Source organism: Giraffa tippelskirchi, chromosome X, assembly GCF_054371585.1.
Source record: "Giraffa tippelskirchi isolate mGirTip1 chromosome X, T2T-mGirTip1v1.2.pri, whole genome shotgun sequence".
Lineage (NCBI taxonomy): Eukaryota > Metazoa > Chordata > Mammalia > Artiodactyla > Giraffidae > Giraffa > Giraffa tippelskirchi.
Genome location: NC_137289.1, coordinates 85,116,780 through 85,124,113, shown reverse-complemented (window position 1 = coordinate 85,124,113; position 7,334 = coordinate 85,116,780). Strand labels below are relative to the sequence as shown.

The 7,334-nt window shown below is 38.4% G+C and overlaps 1 non-coding gene across 1 annotated transcript; it reads right to left on the bottom strand.

The window, feature by feature from the left end:
• Positions 1–5,464: 5,464 nt before the first annotated feature.
• LOC145537250 (U6 spliceosomal RNA) lies at positions 5,465–5,569 on the bottom strand. The gene has a single exon (XR_014076281.1). It is a non-coding gene; the product is annotated as a U6 spliceosomal RNA (small nuclear RNA).
• Between the last annotated feature and the right edge of the window lie 1,765 nt (positions 5,570–7,334).

Here is a 7,334-nt window from a genome sequence, read left to right as displayed (position 1 = left end):
AAAGGGCCAAACTATCCTTCATTGTATATTCCCACCAACAATATATCAGAGTTCTAATTTTCCTACATTCTTATTACAGTCATCCTAGTGGACATGAAGTTGAAATGCAATATTAAAAAAATAAAATTAGTCCAATAGATCCATGGTGAGAAAAATATTGAAATTTTAAGTAAAGCCAGAGACTGGCAGTGCTGTGCTGAGCCATATATGAGCCTGAAGCAAAAGAATATATGTATGTTCTCATATACATTTTCTATATATTTTTAATGCTAATAAAAAAACCAACTTGGAAAGTATGCTTTATAAATGTAAAACTTTATCAACAATAAATGAAAAATAGTAAATAATTCGTAAATGTTCATGTCACCAGATGAGAGCATCAATTATTGTGGAGAAAATGTGTATCAAATTGAAATTGAGGAAATTATAGATGCCCTAACTTCACATTTGAAGTGGAGCTATGAAAAAATAAAGTATCCTCACAATCTTTTTTTTTTTTTGACTGCAGTGGGTCTTCATTGTTTTGCATGGGTTTTCTTTAGTTGCAGTGTGCAGTGGCTACTCTTTGTTGTGGTGCATGGGCTTCTCATTGTGGTGGCTTCTTTTTTTGCAGAGCACAGGCTCTAGGTATGCAGGCTTCAGTAGTTGCAACACACAGGCTCAGTAGTTGGGGCTCATGGGCTTTAGAGTGGGGCTCAGTATTTGTGGCATATGGGCTTAGTTACTCCTCAATATGTGGAATATTCCTGGACCAGGGATTGAACCAGTGTCCCCTACATTAGCAGGTGGATTCCTGTCCACTGTGCCATGCTTGCCTACCTGCTAAGTCACTTCAGTTGTGTCCGACTCTGTGCAACCCCATAGACTGTAGCCTTCCAGTCTCCTCTGTCCATGGGATTCTCCAGGCAAGAATACTGGAGTGGGTTGCCATTTCCTTCTTCAGTGCCATGAGGGAAGTCCAATGTTCATTTTTAAGCAGAGAAAAGTTATCTTCTATGAATACTTCTGACTTTAAAAAAAAGCAACCAATAACTTGGCTCATAAACATTCTGATAACTTAAGTCCTGTAGAAATTTCATCTGAAATGGATAGGTAGCATGAAAAAAGAGAAAAGTTATCAACAACTGATTTAAGAAGAAATAGAAAATCTGAATACACCTTTAAAAGTGAAGAGAGAGAAATAGTAATCAAAGAAAAGCCCATAAAGATAAACCCCGGCCCAGGTGGCTTCACTGGTCAATTCTACTAAATGTTTGAAGAATTAACAGTCTTTCACTGCTACTGCTGCTGCTGCTAAGTCGCTTCAGTCGTGTCCGACTCTGTGCGACCCCATAGACAGCAGCCCACTGGGCTCCGCCGTCCCTGGGATTCTCCAGGCAAGAATACTGGAGTGGGTTGCCATTTCCTTCTCCAGTGCATGAAAGGGAAAAGTGAAAGTGAAGTCACTCAGTCATGTCCAACTCTTAGCGACCCCATGGACTGTGGCCTACCAGGCTCCTCCATCCATGGGATTTTCCAGGCAAGAGTACTGGAGTGGGGTGCCATTGCCTTCTCCAACAGTCTTTCACAAACTCTTCCAAAAAACAGGAGAGGAAGAAACAATTTTCAACTAATTCTCTGAGACCAAAATTACCCTAATACCAAAACCAGATAAAAACATGTGAAATGGAAACTACAGACCAATATCTCGTAAGAATATAGACACAAAAATCTTCAACAAAATACTACCAAATTGGACCTGGAAATATAAAAAGGATTATACATCACAACCAAGTGGGATATATTGCAGAAATGCTAAGTTGGTTCAACACAGGAAAATCAATCACCCTACTGATAGAAAAAGCACTAAAACCACAGGATCATCTCAATAAGTGTAGAAAAACCTTTAACAAAATTCAAACTCTTTCATGAAAAAAGCAAACAAACACCTAACTAGAAATAGAAGGGAAGTTACCCCAAAAGGGTATCTTTGGTAGGCCGAATAATGGTCCTTGTCCGAGGTCCCAGAACCTGTAAACATGTTGTCTCACATGGTAAAAGATACTTTGCAGATGTGATTAAAATCTTGAGATGGGGAGATTATGCTGGATTATTCAGATGTGCCCAGTGTGATCACAAGGTTCCTTCTAAAAGGGAGACAGGGGATCAGAGTCAAAGAGAAAAGATGAGAGACAGGAAATAGAGGTGAGAGATTAGAGATGATGCTACACTGCTAGATTTGAAGATGGAAAAAGAGCCCGTAAGCCAAGGGATGCCTACAGTCTCTAAAGGAAGAAAATGCAAGGAAGCGGATTGTCCCCTGCAGCCTCCAGAGGGAACACAGGCCTGCTAGCACTTTGATTTTAACTAAGTGAAACTGATTTCAGATTTCTGGCCTCCAAAAGTGTTAAGAGAATAAATTTGTATTATTTTCAGTCACTAACTGCAGTAATTTGTTATAGTGGCAATAGGAAGCTAATACAGCACCTATGAAATCCCTTTCTTCCATAGATCAGGAACAAGCTAAGGACGTTTGCTCTCACCACTTCTATTCAGCTTTGCAGTAGAGGTTTAGGGCAATTCAGAAAGAAAAAGAAATAAAAGGCATCCAAATTAAGAAAGAAATAAAACTATATCTATTTTGTATTTTAAATAATTTTATTTATTTATTTGGCTGTGCTGGGTCTTAGTTGTGGCATGCGGGATCTTCAATCTTTGCTGCAGCATGCAGGATGTTTAGTTGCAGCATTTAAACTCTTGGTTGAGGTATGAGGGGTCTAGTTCACTGACCAGGGATCAAACCTGGGCCCTCTCCGTTGGGAGCATAGAGTTTAAGCCAGTGGCCCACCGTGGAAGTCCACTATATCTATTTTTAAATGATGTAATCTTGTATATAGAAAGTCCTAAGAAATCCATACAAAACTACTACAACTAGAACTAATAAACAATTTTAACAAGGTTGTACTATACAAAACCAATATATAACAATCAGTTGCAGCTTTATACACTTGCAATGAAAAGTCTGAAAATAAATTAGGAAAATTCCATTTAAAATAGAATAACAAAACTTAGGAACAAATTCAACAAAAGATTACAAAACTTGTTCATAGAAAGGTTCAAAATGTCACTGAAAACAAATTAAGAAAACCTATGTATATGCAAAAACATTCATTTCCTGTTCATGGGTTGGAAGACTTAATGTTATTATTTTCCTCAATTTTCTACATATCCAACACAATCCCTATCAAAACCCCACCTTGATTACTTAAAAAATTATCAAGCTAATCCTAAAATTCATAAGGAATTGCAAGAGATCAGAATAGCTAAAAGAATTCAAGGAAAAGGAAATAAAGTAGTAGCACTCATTATTCTTGCTTCTAAAACTTACTTCAAAGCTACAGAAATTAAAACTCATGATACTGACATAAAGTTAGACATATACATCAATCCAATAGAATTGAGAATTCAGAAATAAGCCTTCACAGTTCAGTTCAGCTCAGTTCGGTCATTCAGTCGTGTCTGACTCTTTGTGACCCCATGGACTATAGCACACCAGGCCTCTCTGTCCATCACCAACTCCCAGAGTTTACTCAAACTCATGTCCATTGAGTCAGTGATGCCATTCAACCATCTCATCCTCTGTCGTCCCCTTCTCCTCCTGCCCTCAATCTTTCCCAGCATCAGGGTCTTTTCTAATGAGACAATTTTTTGCATCAGGTAGCAAAGTATTGGAGTTTCAACTTCAGCATCAGTCCTTCCAATGAACGCTCAGACTGATCTCCTTTAGAATGGACTGGTTGGATCTCCTTGTAGTCCAAGGGACTCTCAAGAGTCTTCTCCAACGCCACAGTTCAAAAGCATCAATTCTTTGGCACTCAGTTTTCTTTATAGTCCAACTCTCACATCCATACATGACTACCGGAAAATCCATAGCTTTGACTAGATGGACCTGTGTTGGCAAAGTAATATCTCTGCTTTTTAATATGCTGTTTAGGTTGGTCATAACTTTTCTTCCAAGGAGCAAACGTCTTTTAATTTCATGGCAGCAGTCACCATCTGATTTTGGAGCCCCCCAATAAAGTCTGTCACTGTTTCCACTGTTTCTCCATCTATTTGCCATGAAGTGATGGGACCAGATGCCATGATCTTAGTTTTCTGAATGTTGAGTTTTAAGCCAACTTTTTCACTCTCCTCTTTCACTTTCATCAAGAGGTTCTTTAGTTCTTCTTTGCTTTCTGCCATAAGAGTGGTGTCATCTGCATATCTGTTATTGATATTTCTCCCGGCAATCTTGATTCCAGCTTGTGCTTCATCCAGTCCAGCATGTCTCATGATGTACTCTGCATATATGTTAAACAAGTGGGGTGACAATATCCAGCCTTGACATACTCCTTTTCCAATTTGGAACCAGTCTGTTGTTCCATGTCCAGTTCCAACTGTTGCTTCTTGACCTGCATACAGATTTCTCAGGAGAAGTTCAGGTGGTCTGCTATTCTCATCTCTTTAAGAATTTTCCACAGTTTGTTGTTGTTCACACAGTTAAAAGTGTTGGCGTAGTGAAGAAAGCAGAAGTAGATGTGTTTCTGGAACTCTCTTGCTTTTTCGATGATCCAGAGGATGTTGGCGATTTGATCTCTGGTTCCTCTGCCTTTTCTAAATCCAGCTTGAACATCTGGAAGTTCATGGTTCACGTACTGTTGAAGCCTGGCTTGGAGAATTTTGACCATTACTTTGCTAGCATGTGAGATGAATGCAATTGTGCGGTAGTTTGAGCATTCTTTGGCATTGCCTTTCTTTGGGAATGGAATCAAAACTGACCTTTTCCAATCCTGTGGCCACTGCTGAGTTTTCCAAATTTGCTGGTATATTGAGTACAGCACTTTCACAGCATCATCTTTTAGGTTTTGAAATAGCTCAACTGGAATTCCATCACCTCCACTAGCTTTGTTTGTAGTGATGCTTCCTAAGGCCCATTTGACTTGCATTCCAGGATGTCCGGATCTAGGTGAGTGATCACACCATCATGATTATCTGGGTCATGAAGTTCTATTTTGTATAGGTGTTCTGTGTATTCCTGCCATCTCTTCTTTATATCTTCTGCTTCTATGGTTGCAATGTATAGGACACGGAATATAGCCAATATTTTGTAATAATTTTATATGGAATATAATCCATAAAAATATTTTTTTCAGCATACAAATAATTTATTTTAATAAGATATCACTTTAGTTTGTTTTACATATTGGGTTTCTGCAAAATATTCCATTTGAGAACACAGTTTCTCTAACTAAACCAAAACAAAGTATGAAGCATGTGTCTTGTCCTTAGATATCTAGTTCTTAACCTGTTTATTACTCTTTGATATAGAACCTTAAGATATACTGTTGTTATTAATATTATTTCAAATCAGGGTATTCTCTGCTTCACTTTGACTAACTACACAAAACTTTTGAAGAAACTTCTACAAATATGTGAGTTAATCCAAAAAAATATGGAACGCTTCACGAATTTGCGTGTCATCCTTGCGCAGGGGCCATGTGAATCTTCTCTGTATCACACATTTTAGTATATGTACCGCTGAAGCGAGCACCATAAAAATATTGAATTACTCTGTTGCACACCTTAAACTAACATAATATTGTAAGTCATCTATATTTCAATTTAAAAAATTAAAAAACTTATAAAAGGACTTCAGGATAAGTTAACTTTACACATAATGTAAATAGTGGATTTTTAGATGTCTCAAGACTGTATGGCAACCCACTCCAGTATTCTTGCCTGGGGAATCCTGTGAACAGAGAAGTCTGGTAGTCCATAAGGTAGCACAGAGTCGGACACCGCTAAAGTGACTTAGCATGCATGCACAAGGCTGTATGTTGTCACCCTGCTTATTTAACATATATGCAGAGTATATTATGTGAAATGCCAGGCTGGATGAAGCTCAACCTGGAATCAAGATTGTTGGGAGAAATATCAGTAATGTCTGATATGCAGATGACACCACTCCTGTGGCAGAAAACAAAGAAGAACTAAAGAGCCTATTGATGAAAGTGAAAGAAGAGAGTGAAAAATCTGGCTTAAAACTCAACATTCAGAAAACTAAGATCATGACATCTGGTCCCATCACTTCATGGCAAATAGATGGGGAAACAATGGAAGCAGTGAGAGATTTTATTTTTGGGGGCTCCAAAATCACTGCAGATGGTGACTGCAGCCATGAAATTAAAAAATGCTTGCTCCTTGGGAGAAAAGCTATGACAAACTTAGCATATTTAAAAGCAAAGGGGGTACTTTGATGGCAAAAGTCCGTCTAGTCAAAGCTATGGTTTTTCCAGTAGTCATGTATGGATGTGAAAGTTGGACCAGAAAGAAGGCTGAGTGCCAAAGAATTGATGCTTTTGTATTGTGGTGTTGGAGAAGACTCTTGAGAGTCCTTTGGACAGCAAGGAGATCAAGCCAGTTAATTCTAAAGGAAATCAACCCTGAATATTCATTGGAAGGACTGCTGGTGAAGCTGATGCTCCAATATTTTGCCCACCTGATGCAAAGAGCCTATTCATTGGGAGAGACCCTGATGCTGGGAAAGATTGAGGGCAGGAGGAGAAGGGGGCAACAGAGGATGAGATTGTGGGGGGGGAGTCACTGAGTCAATAGACTCCATGGATATGTGTTTAAGCAAGCTGCAGGAAATAGTGAAGGACAGGGAAGCCTGGCGTGCTGCAGTCCTTGGGGTCGCAAAGAGTCAGACATGACGGAGCAGCTGAACAAAAACATGATATATTTTCCTTCTAATATATTGCCCTCATTAGTTTGCAGTACATTCATAGATTTTTGTTGTTGTTCTTTCCATTTACTACATCATTTAGTTCAGCCTTGCAAAATGTATGACTTTATACACCATTTTAAGTGTTGAGATGTATGTATTAAATACTTTTCATTTCTTTGAGTCCCCTAATAAAAATATTACCAAACTTCAGGTTTTATTTTTCCCCAGTAGCCTGTAAATTCCCTGAGGCTAACACATCCAAGCCTCACTTTTATTCCCACTTTGTATCTAGTACAATGCCTGATACAAAGATACTGCTTATAATTCCTTAGAACTCCTCTTATTTTCCCCTCTCCAACCTGAATCTAATCCCCTTGAACACCAGTACTTGGGTGCATTTATATTTGTACTATTAATACTCTTTCTTATCCTCTCGTGTAGCCCTATTCTTTACATGTAAGTTCTTATTAATGAATGAATAAACTGTTATATCTGCTCTCCCATTTGCCACATCAAATTCATGTTTCAAAATGAATGTATTCAAATCAAATGCAGTCTAACTTCACATGCATCAATTATTTTGATTGTC